The 20,804-nt window shown below is 41.8% G+C and overlaps 1 pseudogene; it reads left to right on the top strand.

Moving 5' to 3' along the window:
* Window positions 1–4,726: 4,726 nt before the first annotated feature.
* Window positions 4,727–4,844, top strand: LOC124799408 (annotated as a pseudogene).
* Window positions 4,845–20,804: the final 15,960 nt, after the last annotated feature.

The raw sequence follows: 20,804 nt of genomic DNA, 5'->3' as shown, positions 1-20,804 counted from the left end.
TAAGAAGAACGATGCAATGTTCCTTCAGGCATACATGCATGTAGGAGAATTACATAACATGTGTGCGAGCACAGGGTATGACGCGACGCAGGAACAAAAAAATGATTCAAATGGCTGTAAGCACTATGGGACTTAACATCTAAGGTAATCAGTTCCCTTGACTTAGGACTACTTAAGCCTAACTAACCTAAGGGCATCATACACATCCACGCCTGAGGCAGGATTCGAACCTGCGACCGTAGCAGCAGCGCCGTTCAGGACTGAAGCGCCTAGAACCGCTCGACCACAATGGCCGGCGACGCTGGAACGACGACATATTGATGTTTGGGTCTGGCCATGAGTCGAGCTCGGATAGCCAAAGCAGTATAGGCCATCATACATGCATGCATACATGTATACATGTCCGAAGGAACTTTGCATCGATTTTCTTAATAACACGGACACTCCAGTATCAATTTGGCCCTGCCGCATTTTAAGCAGCTAGATATTTATGTTCAACTTTATCTTCACCCAAATGTGGTGTTAAGTGAACTTTGTATGGCCAACATTCGTTTCATTTATGAGCTAATGAATAAATCATAATTTATTCAAAGAGTATAATCTTGTGAAGTCGGCACCTATCTGGTAATTACCTTGAGGAGACGCTAACTACTACTGCGTTCTGACGCATCTATCGGCCAAATAGTATGGTGAACTGTTGAAAATGGCGAAGGAGTTGAAACCGTTTTAGTCAATATATAAAACTTAAATGAGCATTGGCTGATCACTTTTATACCCAAATCTCCCTTCTGGTTCCAGAGTATCACGTACACTGCCGGAAAATAAATTAGTGCACGATTTACTGTTATAACAGTGCACATGGAGTGCACGAAATGATTACATTTGCAGATCAGTGGCACAAGCGGTTCTGAGGTACCAGGATCGCTCCACGCTGAAACACCCATATTAGTACATGGTGTAGCCTGCAAGGGTTGCAATGCAGGCACTTACTCTTGCATCCAGTCAATTGTAGAGAAGGCGAATACTATCCTGGAATACGTTATGCCACTTGTGCTCCACCTGATTTCGTAATTCTGTAAGAGTTGCTTGACGAATCGCACTAGTCACCTCTCGTCCCATCGAATCCCAAATGAGCTCGACTGGAGAAGAATCCGGAGATCGCGCTGGTGTAACTCCCTCTCAACTGAAAATTAAATTGTTATAATTCTATTGAGATGTGATGATTCAAGAGAGGAGTCATTATTTTACCCCGAATCCAGCTATTGTATGGAGATCTGTGCTAAAAATTTCCTTTCAGAGACAAAACATAACGTCCATGAACTGCTTTTATTATTATTATTATTATTATTATTATTACTAATCATTTGATTAGAGCTTTGATTTAATTATTATTGTTATTATTGCTGATTCAAGGTATTAGTTCTTTAGTATTCAGTCTCTCTAAGAAACGAGTTTAAGTCTTTGAAATTGGTGTATAACCAAACAGATCTCACCAGACGATGTTTATGTTCAGGGCATTGTGCATGGTAGACTAGAGACCTGCTGCTGCACGCTTACTGTATGCTGTACTCGATGTCTCTGCTGGTCGTCGAACTACGTGCTCAGACTGTAGGAATCTTAGTCTACGTTAACTTCAGTCCAATTTTCCTTTCTGTGGAAGCCTGTTTGTCGAAGTGGATTTATTTACATGTCTTTAAATTGGTGACCGTATAGAGTTTGTCGGTTAGAGCTTCTACAGTCCAAAAAATATCTCGTAGACATGCACAAATATTTGACAATGTGAAACCATAAGATGGAGAATAATTTACACAATACACACCTTGTTTATGCTGCAGAGAAATTGGTTCATTGGCTTATTATTCTCGCTTTTCAATTAAAGATGGTGACCTCGCAGCACTGCCTTCTCTCTTAAGCCGTAATATACTCGTCCACACTCATTAAGATCAGAAGCTAGTCTATATCTTTTCACAATTGTCAACATCGAACCAAAGATCTCTTAGTTCAAGGAATAGAGAAAGTGTCAGCGACAATGCTGCTTTCTCGCAGTCAGTTGCGCGCGAGTACGCATGAAATAAAGCGACCACGAATTGCGGTATTTGAGGGTTAACTAGCAGTGTAAGGGCTTTCTGCAGTGTGCAACGGAAATATATGTAAATGAATGATCACTTTCACCTACGTTCAGAGTGGCAAGTAAAGCAATAACCTCGCGCTGCATGCACAGAGCATTGTTAACGCACACCATATGACATGACCTGGGGTGGAGCCAGTGCGTCTTGGACGAATGCACTACGAGACAGCAATCACCAGTCTAACGAATGCACTACGAGACAGCAATCACCAGTCTAAGTCGTATGCGCAGACGAGCATCTGCCTCCGTCACGAAGATACGCCATACCGCCTTTCCTAGTCCTACTGCTAATAATGGGTTCGCAACAGTTCGTATTGAAACGTCCGAGCTGCACCATCTGCCACTGCTGCCCTTACGCTAGGACAGTTCTGGCGGGCCTCTGTGCTGCGTGGATGCCTAGAACCTCGTCTAGGATGTGGTCACTAATACCAGCACGTTGTACAAGCGACATAGTATATTCGGCTGGTGTGGCAAATCTCCGAAACCCATCCCTCCAGTCCGAAGGCAGAGTCCGACCCCTTTCCTACTCGCTGAGCTGGTTGCAGGAAGCTCTAGGGGTCTCCGTGGCATAGTTGACTGCTTGCTTCATTATTTACACCACACTCAGCCTTATGGCTATTAGCATTCCCCATTAAGGAATAGACACAGATGGCGGCTATGCCATTATGCGTTCTGTCGGCGGACGACGTTGAAACCATTATCAGTACATCTTCCGTTTCCTGCTGGTATGTGCCTTCGATGGATCAAAATCGACGTCGTCTTTCCAGGTGTACCATTTTTCTCCGGCAATGTATTTGTTCCCATCTCCCGAAAATTTCTTCAGTTCTGTCTTTCTTGCTATGCTGCTTTGTGTGATTCTTAGAGTAAGTCTACGCCCCGTGTGTTTGCACCGTGCCGAGACCTTCTTCTCTCTGCTGCGACCAGCACTTCTGCGCTCTCCAGGAATTCGCCAACCAGCCGGCCGCCAGCAGACCCAGTAGCGGATAAATCGCTTTTTGATGAAACTCCAGCGGGCGCGGATCATCCAATGCTGTGTTTACACTCGTGCAAACTTCATAATAATGAGTCCGGCGGCCGTAATGAGAATCCCGTTTATTTACCCAGGCCAGGCCTGGCGGGAGGTGAGGCATTATGTGGGGCCTCATTTCCGGCGCCAGCTTTATCTCGGCTCTCCCCCCCTGCGGCCGCGGCCAGAATGCACCAGCGCTCCCATTCACACCCTACACCTGATAACACGAGCGTCCGTCCGCCCGCAAATATTCCGTGACGCCGCTGACCTCTAACGACGTGGCTGACTGTGCTAATACGACTTTACAGCTTAATGTCGCCTTAGCGGTAGTCCGCATCTCCACGCGTTAAACTACACATCGATACCTGAAGTAGAATATTTTGTGCAGGTGGTACCCTAAACTTGTATAGTGATGTTTCAGAGCTATCAAAAGTTTCTGACGAAATAAATCTTTATTCAGCACAGGTTTAAATTGTCTGAATTACAGGCTTCATGAAACTATTTACGGCAAGCAGCGTGTAGCGAAAAATAAAACAGAAATGCCTGTGGTTACTGCAGTAAGTACTATGTCTACCACTGAGCTGTTGACTGTATTTTGTATTTTACTACTCACGGCAATGGCGCAGGAGCATCTTTTTATTCCAAGCCATTGTTGGGATACTCTTATTCACTATGCTGCAAGTAAGTTTTCCTGGTGATGACCAGTTCATCGAAACTGCTGTTTAATGAAGATTTATATCATAAGCAGCACTTTTCTGTTATGAAATATGGCTTTCTTAGAAAGAAACAACATTACTATTACTGAAGGTATTTTCAATCCTTCTTTGTAGCTACAAGAAAATGATATTTTTGTTACCATATGCGTGACGTTTCATTGAAAGATAACTTCGTTAGCGGCCTGTAATGGAAGATAGTTACAATTGGGCTTGCTTTCTTGATAGAAAAGCAATTTGTTACAAAAGATGACTTTTACTTCCGTAATTTTATGGTCAACTTTCGGTCACATCATTCAACATCTCTGCTTGGACGTTTTTGAATTCTTCGCTCATTTGGCACTGTTCTTGTCCGCCTAATCCCGCGCTGCTTTGCATGCATTCCTCGATATGGAATGCAACAGAACATAGCAAAGATGTAAGTGGTGGTCTAGAAAGCAAGCCAGCTTTCAAATATCTTTCACAATAGACCACTGATAACTTGTTAGTTAAACACAGCTAACGGTGTTCGATGACAGATTAGCCCGTTTTCTTCTTGTTGCAAAGACGGATTCAAAATACCGTCAGTAATTATAAAACACTCTAAACTGTTCTCATTACGTTGTAGTATGTTTTGTAGATGCTTTAAAATGGTTTAATGCTGAAATTGGACTCGTAAAATAATATTCTTTCAGCTGATTTATAGAAGCTGTGGACCTATACTGCAAGAAAGTAGTTGTAAAACATTGACCAACAATAAGACCAAACAAACGAAGAACTTATTACCAGCTTCCGTTCGCTTACTGCACTGTGAAATAACTGTCGGCAACACTGAGGGCTGGGCTTTGTTCCACGTCTACGTCAAAGACATATTTTCCCGTCGTAGGAACAGTCGAGGCCAACGGCCTTGCCGCAGTGGTAACACCGGTTCCCGTCAGATCACCGTAGTTAAGCGCTGTTGGACTGGGCTAGCACTTGGATGGGTAACCATCCGGTCTGCCGAGCGCTGTTGGCAAGCGGGGTACACTCACCTTTGTGAGGCAAACTGAGGAACTACTTGATTAAGAATAGCGGCTCCGGTCTCGTAAACTGACACACGGCCGGGAGAGCGGTGTACTGATCACATGTCGCTCCATATCCGCATCCAGTGACGCCTGTGATTGAGGATGACGCGGCGGTCGGTCGGTAGCGTTGGGCCTTGACCTGTTCTGGCGAAGTTTAGGTTTCCTCAGGACGAGTCAGACATCCAGCATTCGTCATCCCTGGGCAAGTGAAGAGGATCTCCAGTTTGACAAAGTCTACTTTAATAGGAAGGAGCGAGAAAAGCTAAAAGCTGACCACTATAGTTATCAGATGGATCGCGCTGTGTATGAAGAGTAGGCAGAATGTCGTAGCTGCCCCCGATGAAAGACATCATTTTCTGTATGTTTCTGATCTCAAACGAACCTCCTTCGTTAGAAACTAGCTGTATTTGCAAAATACCTATCACACACCTATGAGCTACAACACCATGACAGAGTGCTTAACAGCATGTTAGACCGCCTTTGGCACGCATAGCGACTCTGCGTGGCATGGATTCAATAAAGCCTTGGTAGGTTTCCAACGCTTTGTGGCACCAGCTCTCTGCACAGGTCTCACAAATCCCGTATATTACGGGCCGGTGGTTTGTGAACGCAGAGCTCGCTCCCTGGATTCAGACAAAGCGAATTTAATGTCCATACAATCAGCGTAAGTTCATTATTATGCTGCAGCATAGTGCTGGCCTTGTCACTCAGCTGATAAACTGCTGGAAGACGCCTTCGCTGTCGCGCATCAAGTATGAATGAATGCAAGTGGCCAGTGATAAAGTTCACGTAATCCATAAGTCTCCTTGTGCCTTTGGTTGCAACCTTACGACACACGGAAGCGCACGCAGGTGTACACCTTAGCAAAATACTACATCCGTGTCATAGAGCACGTTTCGGGCAGCCGTGAACCTAGATGAAGGCATGTTCCGACACGACCATCGACCTAATGTAAAAACGCTTTCACTGATTCACGCTCAGATGCCGATTATTTCCTTTCCATTGCGATCTTAGTTGAGGATGTCGTTGTTTCAACATGGGAACACGTAAGGCTCGTCATTTGTGGCTGCAACACTTTACTCGATCATCAGATCTGCCACAGATCGACGCTTGTCCTACTTTACTGAGTGGGCACCGTCATTTAACCATTGTCTATATGTGCTCACAACAGTAACACGCGAACATCCGACTAGTTTAGCCATTTTCCAATCACTTACATCTTCGTACTACCCCGTTTGCAGCCGATATCGTTGTTAGAACTCATTCTACTTTTTTTACCATTGATGGAAGTCTCAATACATCCATGATCCCCACTTCCTAGGCATTCTGACTACCAGTCTTATCTTAAAAACATTAATGTATGGTTATTTTAATTAATATCTTAGGCAGAAGTAACAATATGGGAAAAATATTTTCCATTGATTCGTTTTCCAAGGGACTGGGAGTGGAGGGTAGGACAAGCAATATCGTTCATAAGTACATCCAGGGTCTCAGAAGACGACCGTGCAAAAACGACAAGACATACAGAAAACAGGCACACATTAGTGGTCAAAGCAATTCCCCAAGTTTGAAACTATACAAATGCTCAACGTGGGCTTCGTTTGCCATATAGAAAGCGTCAGTTCGTGGGTTGAAGTCGTTGGCACGATGTGTGTGCGAAGGCGCGAAGGCAGGCTACCTGCATTGCAAATCTGGTAGTTGGGTTGCCTATCTGCAGGTGTGTACTAATTCTATGTGACAATACGATGACGAGGGTTACCAATGAGACTTAACAGCATCATCCACAGGTGAAATCTGTAATTGTAACAATTCTGCTAAATATTTGTAGGCCTCCGTTTACCAGTGGGACATTGATACATAGCAAGAACATGCAGCAAACACATACGTCCCCATGTTAACCAAAGGGTTAATCCTCTTTAGGGCGACTTTTGATGTCCTGAGAGACCCGTATGTCTTCCCATACGTTGTTCATTCTATAGTGTATAATTTCCTACTATTTGTATTTAGTCGTGTTGTACGAAGAAGCAAAGTATTTTATACATGTGCCAAAGTGTTTAGTGGATGACTCCAACGTCCTGGACGTTCTAACTGGACTAGTCTTTGGGTTTCAAGTTTGATCCTATCTACAAATCTATTATTCTTGCGTATTTGAACTATCCCAGGATCCACCTTTGACACTTATTGAGCACAACGCAAATTTTTCCGTCTGTAAATTGTTGACCAGATGCCAGGACGGGCTACCTTACAATATTTTTGACTGGACAATAGCCCGATATCATTGCATTTCATTGTGGGTAGGAAGACCGGTGCTTATAAATGTGGGGAGCAGCATTTAGTCATCTCTTACGTTATGTACCATAGGTTTAGTACTTGGTTAAGGAATGAGAGTTGTCTATCCATAGACACTCAATGGGTCGTCCTGTCCAAGATTTAATGTTTGGTCTAAGTTAGAGCCTTTACTGCTAAAGTAAAGAGCTGTTGTTTTAAGAGAACTTATTTTAATCGTATTTTTGACACAATACTAAGGCGTTAAATTAAGTTGGGCTTACAACGTATTTACATCTGTCTTGCGATACCGTTCGCTAGTCAGCAAAGCTGTATCGTTAGTGAATTGTACCGGCTTGATGTTTTTTGTGGTGGACATGTCATTAACCTAAATTTTATTTAACATCGGCAATAAGACAGAACACTGTGCAATTCCTGTTCGTAGTTTTTTTTCTGATCCTTTTCCCTTGATTTTAACCGTCATTATTCTGTCTTTTAAAAAGCCGGCGATGAGCCTGGTGTAGCAGAGTGGTCCTGTAGTTTTATCGTGTGCCTTCTGTATGAGGTCGACTTGTTAAACCTTATCAAAAGCTTTCTCGACGTCGACGAACGCTACTGCTGATCACTTGTAAAAGTTTAACTTATCAATGACGAGTTCTGTCAGTCTAATCTACTTAGATTTCCACAGAGATCTACCGCTGGAAACTGGTTCCATTATTGACGATAGGCTTTTGGGATCCATAACTTCGTTAATCTTTCACTTTGCGTAGACTTCTCAAGAGGCTTAGTGGCCGATAGTTTTCCGCCCGTGAGAGGACCTTTTAAGGCTTCCGTTTTGTTGGAAAGTAACAGTTCTGTAGAATGCCGATATAGATTCTGGTTAAAAGCATCTTTATCTCTCTCGATAGACTTTTTGGCAGTATCCTATATGAAGTTACCCTTTATAGACCCGTTGTTTGGTGAAGCTCAATCTTTTTATCGCTCTCCTTACTTGGTGTAATTAGCTTGGGTTGTTCGACAGTGTCTATAGTCACTGTATGCTGTATGGTGAAGTCTTCCTGAAGAAGTGGGTTTTGATCTTCGTGTACACCTGCGAACGTTTCTGCCTTGGTAATGGCTCCATTATATGTTCTTGCTCGGTACGAAGAGTGTTCTTGGGTGACTTCTGCGACCGTAGTCTTTTGAATAATAGCTATTCGTCTCTGTTTGTAGTGGAAAATTATTCACGCCATCTTCTCACTTCTCTTGGCTCATTCTATTAATCGTCTGCTGAGCTCTCTCTGCAGTCTGTGTGTCTGCCTTCTTTCACTAGGTTTCAAATCTTCCCAATGTTTACGGAATCTATTTTTCCCACTTTATTTCCTACAGAACGGCGGTAAGTGTTCATTCTGTACATCGACATACATTATTGTAGTAGGTGCTAGGTCCACTGCTTTCTGTATATTATCGAAAATGTAGTCTATTGCTCTGAAGTATGTTCCAGCGCCCTCATTTCACGAGTCAGGACAGCATTTTGCTCTCAATCCGTTTCTCTTCTACTCTGTATTGTCACTGATCGAAGTATTTTTCTGAATAGTTGTTATTGACCCGATGACAGATCGTTAACTGGCACCAGAAGGGGTCACAGATCACTTTACTAATAAATTAAATGTCCGTAATGTGTAATATTTGTTCTCGCTGAGTTGGTACATGTGTTGAGTGGGCTGGGTTTCATATCATTGCTCCCCGTTCTTCCATTTTTAAAAACTGTCCACCTATCAAATCTGTAGGGTAGGAACTTCAAAGTGACCTCTTGGTATTTAAATTGTCTCCTAAAATTACTTCGTCACATCTGTAAAATACGTCGCGACGGAGACTCGTAGTAGGTTCATGTGATAGCTGATCTTCCCTCGCGGCAGCGAACTCCAACCTGCGCTCTCTATTCCTGTTTTCTCCACTTACATACTCCCACGTTCTTGCAAAGTCACTAGGGGCATTCAGTCTTGTGGTGGGCAGTGGTCATAATTCTTGCCTCAGCTGTATAGACTGACTTTGTTTACAAAGAAACATAAAATGCTGTCGTTGGTGGTGGTGGAGGTGGCACTGGCAGTTGTCAGGTATTAGTACCGCACTGCTGGAAATGATCGTAGCATTTACGTAAACAATATTCATCTCGCTATTATTATTTTTTTCCAGTAGAACCCATTCTGTTGCTAATTTGTTCGATTTGCCATCATATCCTCTTAGGACACATCTCATCCAATACCGATTTTGAGTGAAGTCAGCACATCTCATACTCCAACTCCATCTCTTAAGCATTTTACACTGACACTAATTCTTGATGTTCAACATACTGCGTTGCAGTGCCCTGTAAGTACTGACTTCTACTACGTCACAGGCAGAAAGCTCCTTACTTACGTTCTGTAATCGTCAGCAAAATAGGTGACAACTAACAGTCGAAGCCACTTACAAAACTACAATTTTAAATACAAAACGTTCCGAAATTCCTTATGCAGCTAAGAAAAGTTACAGACGAATAAGCTTACGGCAAATAATAGAAGCTTTGTTCGAAATGAGCAAATTTTGTTGAAGGCTTTCCATCTTCAACATTGTGTCATCTTTGTGTATCAGATGAAACTAGATTTAACGGCAAATACATTTTCATTTTAAAATGAAAGATTTCCTTTCTGTGGGAAATATTTATGTCAACTTCACAATTTTGGAATCTACAATGATCTAAAGTCTCGGTCAGTCGAATACTTAATTTATCTGCGTGACAGGAGTCCCGTAAGTTATAACTTTCTAATGATCTTGTTCGTGAATAAATAAGTGGCTATCATTTGTCCACAAATTGTTACTTTCCTTGTCTCCCAGCGCTATTTCCATATTTCTGGTCCGCTTAAGAAAGACATTCATAAATTTCTTCATGAAGGCTCCGTGATTTTTCTAAATAGCTCCAGGCAAATGTCAGGATCATTCCTTTGAAAGGGCACAGCCGAAATCCTCCCCCATCCACAACGATATTCTAGCCTCTACTCTGTCTATGAAGACCTCGATTTCTACGGGACGTTAAACCAAGTCTTCCTTCCTTTCTTCTTTCTTCCATTAAGGTACTGACCATCTTCTCTCACAGTGGGATAAATGTACTAATAATTATGGCTATAACTTTTGAGATAATAAACATTACACATACTTTTGTTCCATCTATTTAGTTTTCATTTGAGTGTCTCCTATAATTTCTTGGTGGCATCTCGTTACCCACTCTTCATGAAAAACCTCTTTACGTTGTCACTTTGGACGTCTCTTGCTATCCTTTACCTCTGGATTCACAGACCATAACAGCTTCGAAGTATCGGGCTTTCATTGCATGTGACAATTTTGATTTTTTCTGTAATTCAGCCGGATAACATCACCAGTTTTTTGCAGTATTTGCGAACCTTTACGAGTTATTACGTTAACATGAGCTGATGATTAATATTGTCCCCCTCTGATTGCTGTTTTAACATGTGACTGGAAAGACAGTAGCATCAAGACCACTCGAAGATGGAAACACCCCACGCTATAAGTACGATTCAAAAGATGGACAATGCTGTGGGGCTGAGCTCTCGAGATGTTTCTCGTTCTTATTGAAATAGTCTGTTTTCCCCGTACAGGCCAAACATGAATGTTCAGAACGACTAAACATGGTCATCAAGTAGAATTACTTCCGAGGCACAGTCAGGAACGGAAGCAGTTAATCAATTATCTTCCACATATCATCCCTTTAAAATTGCAGCCCCAGAAAGGATACCAAATAATGAAATTTTATGTAATTGATGGTTACAGTGTCTCTGTTTATGTGGTGTCTATATATTCACAGTATATGCGGGCATGGCTGAGGAAAGAAACACTGATCTGACGATTGCAGCTGTGGTAAATATTTGTGGTGCAATCGAATTTTGTGAATCTGGATTGACGTCAGCTGTTTGCGATACATGAAAATTTGTGCGGGACTAGGTACGAACCTCTATTTCCCGCTTATTGCGAGTGGTTGCCTTAACTGCTTCGGCTGTCCGAGCATACGTCCAGGACCGATCCAAGCTTACATACGTCACAGAGTCAACAACACTTAAGCTCAAACATTTCGTGTTTACCGCACAGGGGAAACAGTTGTGTCCTGCGATTGTATTCATTTCAAGTAGTAAAGGGTACAGCAACCAGACGCAATGATGTTTATTTCAGATCTAAATTTCGGTCACTGTGAAGTCATCTTCTGTGCTCTAATATAAGTTAAAACATCAAAAAAACACTTGTATTTGCACAGAGTCCCAACTGGACTATTCATGTCAGAGGCTGAGTTTACACTCTCAGACTCTGACAAGAACATTCCAGCTGGCACTATGTACATACGCAGGTGTGTTTAATATTTTAACTTACATTTAATGCACTGAATATGGCCACACAGTGACCGAAATTTAGATATGAAATAAACATCATTAAGACTGATAGTTCTACCCTTAACTACATCAAATATTCTGATGTCACATTAATCTTCATCATCGAAGGTCACAGCAAGAATGTCTAATGGAAATTGTAATATCAAAATACAGATACTAAATAAACACTGACGCTGTAGCCCTCAATGAAGTACCCACGAATCGATAGACTCAATTGATGATAAAATATTTGTCCCTTCCTGTGTGGCAGTCACGAAATGTGCGAGCCTAAAGGTTATTGTCTACGACTCATATGCAATTTTAGATCGGTCATGGAAGCGTGCTCAGACAGATGAAGTGGTTAAGGCGACTTCTCGCGAAAAGCGGCAAATCCAGTTCCGCGCCGCGGTCCAGCACAAATTTTCATAAGTAGTCGCAAACTTCTAACGTTATTTCAGATTCGCAAAATGCGGATCCATCTCGTAAAATTTTGCATGTATTGTGCATATACATTGTAGTATTGTTTTCGAGAGTGTTCCCCGCGTATATAGAGTATGAAATTTAGCACAGGGAGCGTCCATCTCTGGTAGCTCAGCTCCAGCTGCGCTTCGTTTCGAACAGAGCTTGGATGATAGATGTGGGTATGTCTTCCTCGCGCCTTTAACTCTATGCCAGAGTACGTCAGTAGCAGTGCCTGTTCCTAGCAGCCCATGACGGGACCCTTTCAGTGTGTGTGAGATCTGGATAACTTGTGGCCGGGGCAACACAGGGACACCCTCTATCGAGGTAGACGAGGAATAGCAAAGGCAGCATGCATTCGTGCATTGTCTTGTTGTTACCTCCCCGCAAAATTTATTTAAATGACAAATGAACTACACAATAATATTAATTGAATAATGAACCAGGAACCAAATGTAACCTCCTAACAGAAATAATAATATCTGGTAAATTTTATAAGGACAGCAGCGCTATAGATTCTTGGAAGGAATGCTTAGGAAAAATTCTTTAAATTGAAATGAATGCTTTTTCTTCAAAAGAGTGGAAAAATTCTTTAAATTGAAATGAATACTTTTCTTTAAAAGAGTTGCTTTATAAAAAATTATTATTGGGGCATTTTCTCTGAACAAATTAAATTACAATTAACATACATTATTAAATATGCGCAAGGCTGCTTCTTTACCTACTACAACAATACTCATCCTCCAGAGTCCTGACCAGAGTCGCGACCAGAGCAGACAGCCGACGCATGCCGACTCACTACTACCGTATCCGACTGACTACTACTGCAGACTCGCGCAGACAAGCGCAGACTAGCTTCTACTGTCGACTCGCGCACACTAGCGACAAGCAACAACTAACGATAAACTACTCTCTGGTCAGAGATTCTGTCATGCCTCGCCAATCGCCGGCGAAGCATACACCTTACATTGTTAAATGATAATGTTACGGATACCTCGAGGGTATGGCACAGCCACCGGCAATAACACATCAAATTCCTAACACCTGCAGTTAGAATTACCAACTATGAAAGCCAGAGGTGATCGAGTGTCGTGGCCAAGGGCCTCCCATACCATCACGCCAGGTGCTGTTCTCGAATGCCCATGACCAAAACAATCTAGCAACTTCTATTCTCCTCCGATCCATCACAAACGAATTTTAGTGGCTGTTATTTATTAGCATACAGGTTGTCCCACAAAGGAGCTTAGACTGTTCCAACATTAATAACATGATCAAAAATAACAAAAAATTTGAATTTTTAAGTCACCTAGATGGTATTGACATTATTGATTATGTTTTACTGTTGAAGATACTCTAAATGTCCTCCATCACCAGCAGTACAGCGTCTGAAACCCTGCGGGACAAATCAACGCACATGTGTTGTGGTTGCCACTCGAATGGATTCATTGGCAGTCACAACCGCCTTTCTCATGTCATCAAGCGTACGTGGTTTTGTAGCTCAGTCGGTGTCCTTCAGAGTTCCCCGCAGAAACTAATAGCGTTAGATCGGGGAATCTGGATGGAAACTTAACACTTCCTTGTCAATCTATCCACCTCTCAACAAAGGTTTCATCCAGGAACTGCTGCAAGGCATTATGGTAATGTGACGGTCCTCTGTCTTGTTAAAAAAAAAAAAAAAGTCTTCATCTCCGTACAGTTGCTTGCAGTACGAGCAGTATATATGTCTTTTTTTTCTGGAGAGTGTAAGTGTACACAATGCCACATGTTCTGCTAATTCACCACGCAACATACGACATTAAGCCGTGGAAGCAGGCCGCACAACAGCCAGTGATGCTTCAGTTCCGAGCGAACAGTGTTAAAAACTGCTATGTGCATTTCATGGCATTCATCTCGCGCTCTGGGCAGTTTGTGTGCTCAAATACACGTTGCTTTCACTGGTTCCACAAACTTTCATTGAACTAAATATTAACGTGAAATAAGCTATTGTTCAGTTTGTGAGCCAACGGCAACAGCTAATTATTCTATGGTACTTTAATACACCTCGTAATAAGTAAAGGCCCTGATGTAGAATTTAAAATATTAAAATTGTCGTGTCTAAATTTTACGCGAGGATCATTGCTGCTTAAGAGAGGTATTGTCGCGGCCTTGAACAATATATTCAGAACATAGATTTAGGGCTTTACAGTTCTTTGATGTTCGTTTTGCTCATTGTGATAGCTGTTCTCTTAAAGCAACGTCCATTTCGCATTACGCTTCTTGCCTACTGTTTTTATCCTACGAGCTAACATCCCAAAGATGTTCAGACTCACATGCGGTTCCTCTTCGTCGAAATGTCTTGGCTCAAACACGTCTAGAGGTTGAACCACACGTGTCGCATTGCACGTCCGAATTTAGATACTTGTGAACCTTTGTTTAAATTGTCTGACTGATGGCAAGTTTGCGAAATACAGAGTTAACGTAACATATAATAACAGTAATTATAATATCGGGAACTAAGTTAACGGCCCATAGATGATGCAGGCCCCACAGTAGCGATTTGGTTACAATAATGTTTATTCAGGAAGCAAACTAATAGCCAAAGTGATCGTATTTAAAGTTACTGTTACACTCGAGTGCATATCCATTCACAATCTCATCGCGAAATACAAGTTATCTACGCGAAAAGTTAGGTTCACACCAGGCGCGTGGCTGCTCACCGCTCGGAGACTTGAGTCCAGCGATACCACACAACCCGAAACCTTCTAAGCCGTTTCACTTCCTAGATGCCTAAAGACCGACCGTCCGCTTTCGCGTCTACATCCGAACTGTTCCCTTGGGTGTCTCCAGCCGAATTGTCCCTCTGCCCGTCATCGGCCGCGTTTCCCACGCGCCGAATATCGCTCAACTGACTAGGGCAGTTCCCTTTCCTGAAGCAGTCCATCTGATTGGCTAGAGTTTATTCTACATTATTTTCCTTTTTTACATATTTAAATAATCAAAGCTTCACCACTTTCACATTCTAAATAATGTAACAATAGTATCCATTAAATAATAAACGTTAAATTCTTTTACACAAAACCAATAAAATTTCCTTCTTAACATTGAATGTTACCGCCAGTAGCCTTGCACCAATGTGGTTTCTGATAAATAAATAATGAACAAAAGTGACTATTATGCACTAAACTTTACAACAAATATTTTATTACCCAATGATTCAATAAGACGTCATGCTGTCATCGTTCAATGCGTTTTGTGTGGAGGAAATGATGATCTGATGCTTAACTGAAAATACTGATAATTTAAATTTACTATAGCTTTTAAACGAATAAAGTTACAGAGTTGATATTCACAACGATTGTCATTTTAATGATGGGATTCTATATGAAAAGTCGATCGTTAAGATCGACCAAAGCATTCAGATTTCATAATTCACGTTTATGTTAGAAAACTTGTTAATTTCACTTAATAGTAAATCCTAAAATATTATAGATATGATCAATATTCAAGTTTTATTGAGATTACCGTGAAAATTTATGAAGTATAGTAGATTAAAATTACTGGGGATCCGTTCCCTGAAGTACTACAGCATTAAATAGTTTCCGCAAATATTTCCCTTTGTAGCCGATCTTAGGTCCGCCATATTTAACACTGTTACGTCTCCTCGGCCACAAACAGTTTCTACTGAGTTTCCCTATGACTTAGGTTCTCGTCTGTCTCACTCGCACACTACAGCGCTTAGGCCTCATTTAGCAGAATAGACGGTTTCCCCATCTGTGGCGAAGATGTTCGTTTCACAATTCCTGAATGCTGACTCCTTTGGTCATACACTTAAATGAGAGTGAAATGCTCCTTAACTCAAAATCCATTGTTTTTAATGAAGAACGTTATTATCAGCCTATATACTACCAAAGTCGATCTCTTTAAAATAAACCTTTGCGTATAATTCACACCACCGAGTTCATGTTTTCGGATAAATCGTAGGGTGGGTGACTAATATGTTGTTTTTTCATTATTTTCGAGTATTTGGAGATTTTCAGTTTCCTGGGTGACGTCCACCGGAAATCTGTTTCAAACTTTTGCACAACGATATTATAGATCTCTTTGAACCTTAGCAGGGAAAATATTTTTCTTCTAGACTCCTGGTTGTGAACTTTAGTCAAACCCAAATTCACCTTTGTTATTTACCGTAAATATATTACTGGGTTATATGGAGTGTCACGCCACTGTAAGAACCGCTAGGTCCCTGAAGAGGCTTCTAAGAGGTTCTCGGATATTTATACAACATGTTTAATGCATATTTCTGTAGAATAAATTCTTTGTTTCACATAGTTCAGTTTACTTAGCAGGTTATGCCATACCACACAGCTGAGTGAAAATATGAAACGTGTGCTAGCGATTCTGTCCTGAGGTAAATTCAATGAGATAGCGCAAAGCAGGCCTAAGAGACCTTTTCGTTAACATTTTCACGGTGCTGATACATTTCAGTTTACTATCCACCTGGATATCTAGGAACTCCAGACATGGACCTGCAAACAGTGTGGGCCGAACCATTTGCACTAAGCCTTATGGTAACTTTAAGTCCGTTTTATTTCTTTGGAATCGCGTAATGTGAGTCTTTGTAATATTTAGTGTTAAGTTGTTTTCTGCGAACAAGTTGTAACAATGCATCATTTTTCTCCTGACTGTCTCTGTCCTGTTAGTGTTGGATGGTATTTATAAACTTGCTGTTTAGATGTGTCGTCCAATCTTCGGTTAAATTGTTTATGTAGATCAACAACAGGAGCGGATCAAGCAATCAATCTAGCAGGACGCACTGCAAATTTACCTCTATTACGATCCTATGGTTTGTTAAAATGCGACTCGATGTACGAACTGCCTTTATCACCATACAGATTTCATTTTCCTTATAGAAATTCGTGATATGCCCAAAAAAATCCCTCCGCTAGGTCATAGATAATACCAACAGGATATTTTCTCTCGTTTAGTTCTACGTAGGAGTGAGTTCTTGAGATACTGTATCGCTTTTTCTGTAGAGACGTATTTAAGGCAGCAAAATTGAGCTTTTGTTAAGAGGTGAGTTCAGATTAGAAGGTTTAATGTTCTGTTGTAAAAAATCTTCTCAAAACAGAAAGGAAGGAGTGGATCAACAATTAGATGCCAATTTCCTGCCTCCACGTTCATTCCACAAAGTGAGCATTTTGTCACTTTCGTTGAAATGCCACATATCCAGAGCGTTACTACTCTTTATGATATCTTTGACAATTGTTTTCCCCAAAAAGAATGTCTGCTGATGGAGAATACAATGCCTGTTAAGTGAGTCTCAGAGATATACTTTAGATGGTCCGCTATTTGACCCTGCGTTTCCAACTAATTTCAGGAAGTATATGTATTTAATGTAGTGGCCAATGATTTTCATTTAACACTTGGTTAGCTGCTACTGTCATCGTGGAGTTGAATACTACATGCCTTGTCGAATTTTTCGTTTCTTGCCTAGCATTGCTCCAATCACCCTTGATTTGCTCTAGTAACTTTGAATTTTTATCCACAGAACGTGATATTTGACGACACAGTGGTCTGTCTTTAAATCTTGATTAGAGATCGTCCTCCGCATTAAATAATGTTCTCTCCTGCCCCTTCTCTCGAACTCCAGTGCCATTGACTATGATTAGGTGAGGAGTAACATCGGGTTCATTGTTTTGAAGAATATTTGTAGCAATGAATTAAGTTTCTCATATGTGTTTCCTTGGTAAATATTTGCCATTGTACATTTTGTAATTTTTTTCTGATTGATAGGAATACTTTATTGCTGGCATTTGATCATCGAAGTTTGATAAATTATGAACTATTGCTTTTGCGCGAAAGAATGTTGGATTTGGAAATCAGTTTTAAACTGTTGTACCACTATGCTGTTCTGTATTTGTTGTGAATATTGCTGTGGGAATAAACACAGTTGGATATCACTAAGTAAGTTCCTTCGGTCACTACTGTCGGAAATTTAATCAACTCTCACAACTAAACAGACACTAACTTCCCAGTTGGTGGTGAGTTTTAGTATGTTCAACCAAGTTTTTGATTCCGTCCGGAAGCAAACCATTAATCAGTCATGCCGGGAATACCTGGCAGATTACATAACTTCTCAGTTATTTCTCAATTGTTCTATTTAGTACCCTCTCTATTTGCCTAATGTAGTATGACGCCTTTTCTGTTGTAAACTTCTACATTATTTGCTGCTGTACTTACTGAAACAAATGGGAAATTCGTGACCAATACGTCACACTAAGAACACATAAACATTTTCATAATTTCGTAAGATTTTGTAAACACTTATCTGCAAGGCATCAACTGTTTTAACAAGCATTTTTATGAAATTAATCAAATACACATTTTACAACTGATTTAACACTGCAGCTGTGTAATGTTTCTACACATAAAACAATGTTCCAATAGAACGGTTAGTCAGAAACCAATGTGTGACACGTGTTGGTGACTAAACATGCAATTCTTTCCCATGCTGTCTGCATGTATTCGGTCAAGTGACGGAACAAACAATGTAGAGAGATAACATTTCCTGTGTGTTTTACGAGATGAGTTTTTCTTCTGATGAGGGCAATCACCACTTTTCCAATGTTTAAGGGTTATCTATTTCGTTATGCTACAACTTCACTGCTAACACTTTCTTTTTTCTTTCCACGACAAGAGTTAGATGCGTAAATACACATAGAAAGAAGTGATACAACATCGTAAAGATGGCAACTAAAAGAAATATGCAATGAGACTTACAGGAATGTATTTTTCATTCGAAGGTAACAATTATACTGAAGTCACCGCGATTTATGATGGTCCGCTGGAGTAGGTGGGACATAGCACCTAATATGGCGATAACCACAGACGCTAATGCAAGCTTTGAACCTGGTCCCACGTTGGCCACAAGGCTGGTAAGGAATTTTTGAGGTAAGGCGTCCCATTCTTCCACCAGCGTGGTTGGTAACTGCTGGTGTAAGTGGACGTGCTGAAACAAGTCGCCCCAACGCATCCAACGCTTCCGAACGGAGACGCCAGCCCGTTCGCCGAATGTCCTCTCTCTGCATGAGCTACTGCACCTACACTGTTCGATGCTGTCGTGCTTTGTGACGCAACAGTATGAAGTCAGTCCCGAATGAACGCGTAGAAAGACGCAGACTGGGATGGAGTATGGTGTCACAATGGTGTGAGCCAGTGAAGGTACCGTGATCGAAGATTTAGTCAGTACGCCCACGCAACGTTATGATCTCCACGCCCATATATACCACCAAAAGATCACGTTCGACAACATTCCTGGCTGCATTACGTGTCTCAACCTCGCGCGGTATGAGAATGCATCCGGAATCACTGTTCAGGCTGAATCTCCTTTTATCCGGGAAGAGAACGTGACCGCACTCCAGCCCCTATGCTCTTGGAATCATCGTAAATGGTGGCGTTGTGCAGTTGGCAACGGAACACAACGTACCGGTCGTCGGGCGAACGAATCACCCACATGCAGTCGCAGTGCCTCTGTGGAGCGTCAGATTGTGTGACCTGGAGTCCTGTTAAATGTGGTTGCAGTTGGACTCGCTGTTTGAAATGGACAACATCTTGCCTGTAGCGGTCATCTACTGCTGCAGTGGACTGTGGTCAACCACCTCCTCGCCTTCGGATAGCAGTCCCTGTGGTTCGGGATGTTCCCGACGGACAGGAAACAATGCTCTGTGCAATAGGCCTACCAAACTCCCACACTACACTCTTCATACTTCTTCCTCTTTCTTCCCCGTGTGAATTAATCTAGACATTGTCTCCAGGACAAGCTGTAATAAAAAACACAGCCACAGGACACGGTAACTGATAGCTGATTGACCCACACTGTCCTTCCTTGTTTCTTCAACAGCCTTGCATTGAGGAGCCAGCCCCATTTGGCGCTATAGTCACGCAGACCTCGCACCATGAGACGTCCAACATTCTGTGCACGACCTTCGGCAACACGTCCCTGCAGTTTCATTCATTTACAAAATGGTTCAAATGGCTCTGAGCACCATGGGACTTAACTTCTGTGGTCATCAGTCACACACATCCATGCCAGAGGCAGGATTCGAAACTGCGACCGTAGCGGTCGCGCGGTTCCAGACTGTAGCACCTAGAACCGCTCGGCCACTCCGGCCGGCCATTCATTTACACAGAGTAGTTAATATGTTATGCTACTTTATCAGTCTCGCCCTTAAGTTTTATAGAGCATTGTAGAAACAACAACTGGAAGCACAGGAAACGGAATTCGTCCATTTATTTCTAAACGATACATTGAGGACGGCAGATATTTTATTTAACAAAAGCAGTTGTTTGCGTGGATCATACAAGACTTTCGTATAAGTTAGATCATAATGGAATCAGGGGAAAAGCTGAACAATAATTGACCTCATCTTCGAAAGGTAGGCTGTCCATTGTCAACCAACAGAAGAGGTATTGTAAAAAGAATATACAAACTGCCGTTTTTTCCCAGCTTTTTATTTACGCTGCGAGGTTCGACTCCTCAAGACAGTCATTTCAGGCCCTATAGCATGAACGACAAGCACCATCCATTCGTACATGCATATTCCAGGGAACCCATATTTGCACTTGGTTTCCGTAGCAGACTTCGCGAGCATTGTTTGCTCTTCACAAATGTGACAACATCGCCTGTCATCGGAATGTTACCAATGTACGTGAAACATTTCTGTAGCACTGACAGTTGTTGCATGTGCGAAATACACACATGGCTCGTCAAGTCTTCTGTAGCAACCAGGCATACATATTTATTCCCTGGTATAT

This window comes from Schistocerca piceifrons, chromosome 5 (genome assembly GCF_021461385.2).
Source record: "Schistocerca piceifrons isolate TAMUIC-IGC-003096 chromosome 5, iqSchPice1.1, whole genome shotgun sequence".
NCBI lineage: Eukaryota > Metazoa > Arthropoda > Insecta > Orthoptera > Acrididae > Schistocerca > Schistocerca piceifrons.
Note: the sequence above shows the minus strand (reverse complement) of the source record. Positions and strands in the feature narration are given on the sequence as shown.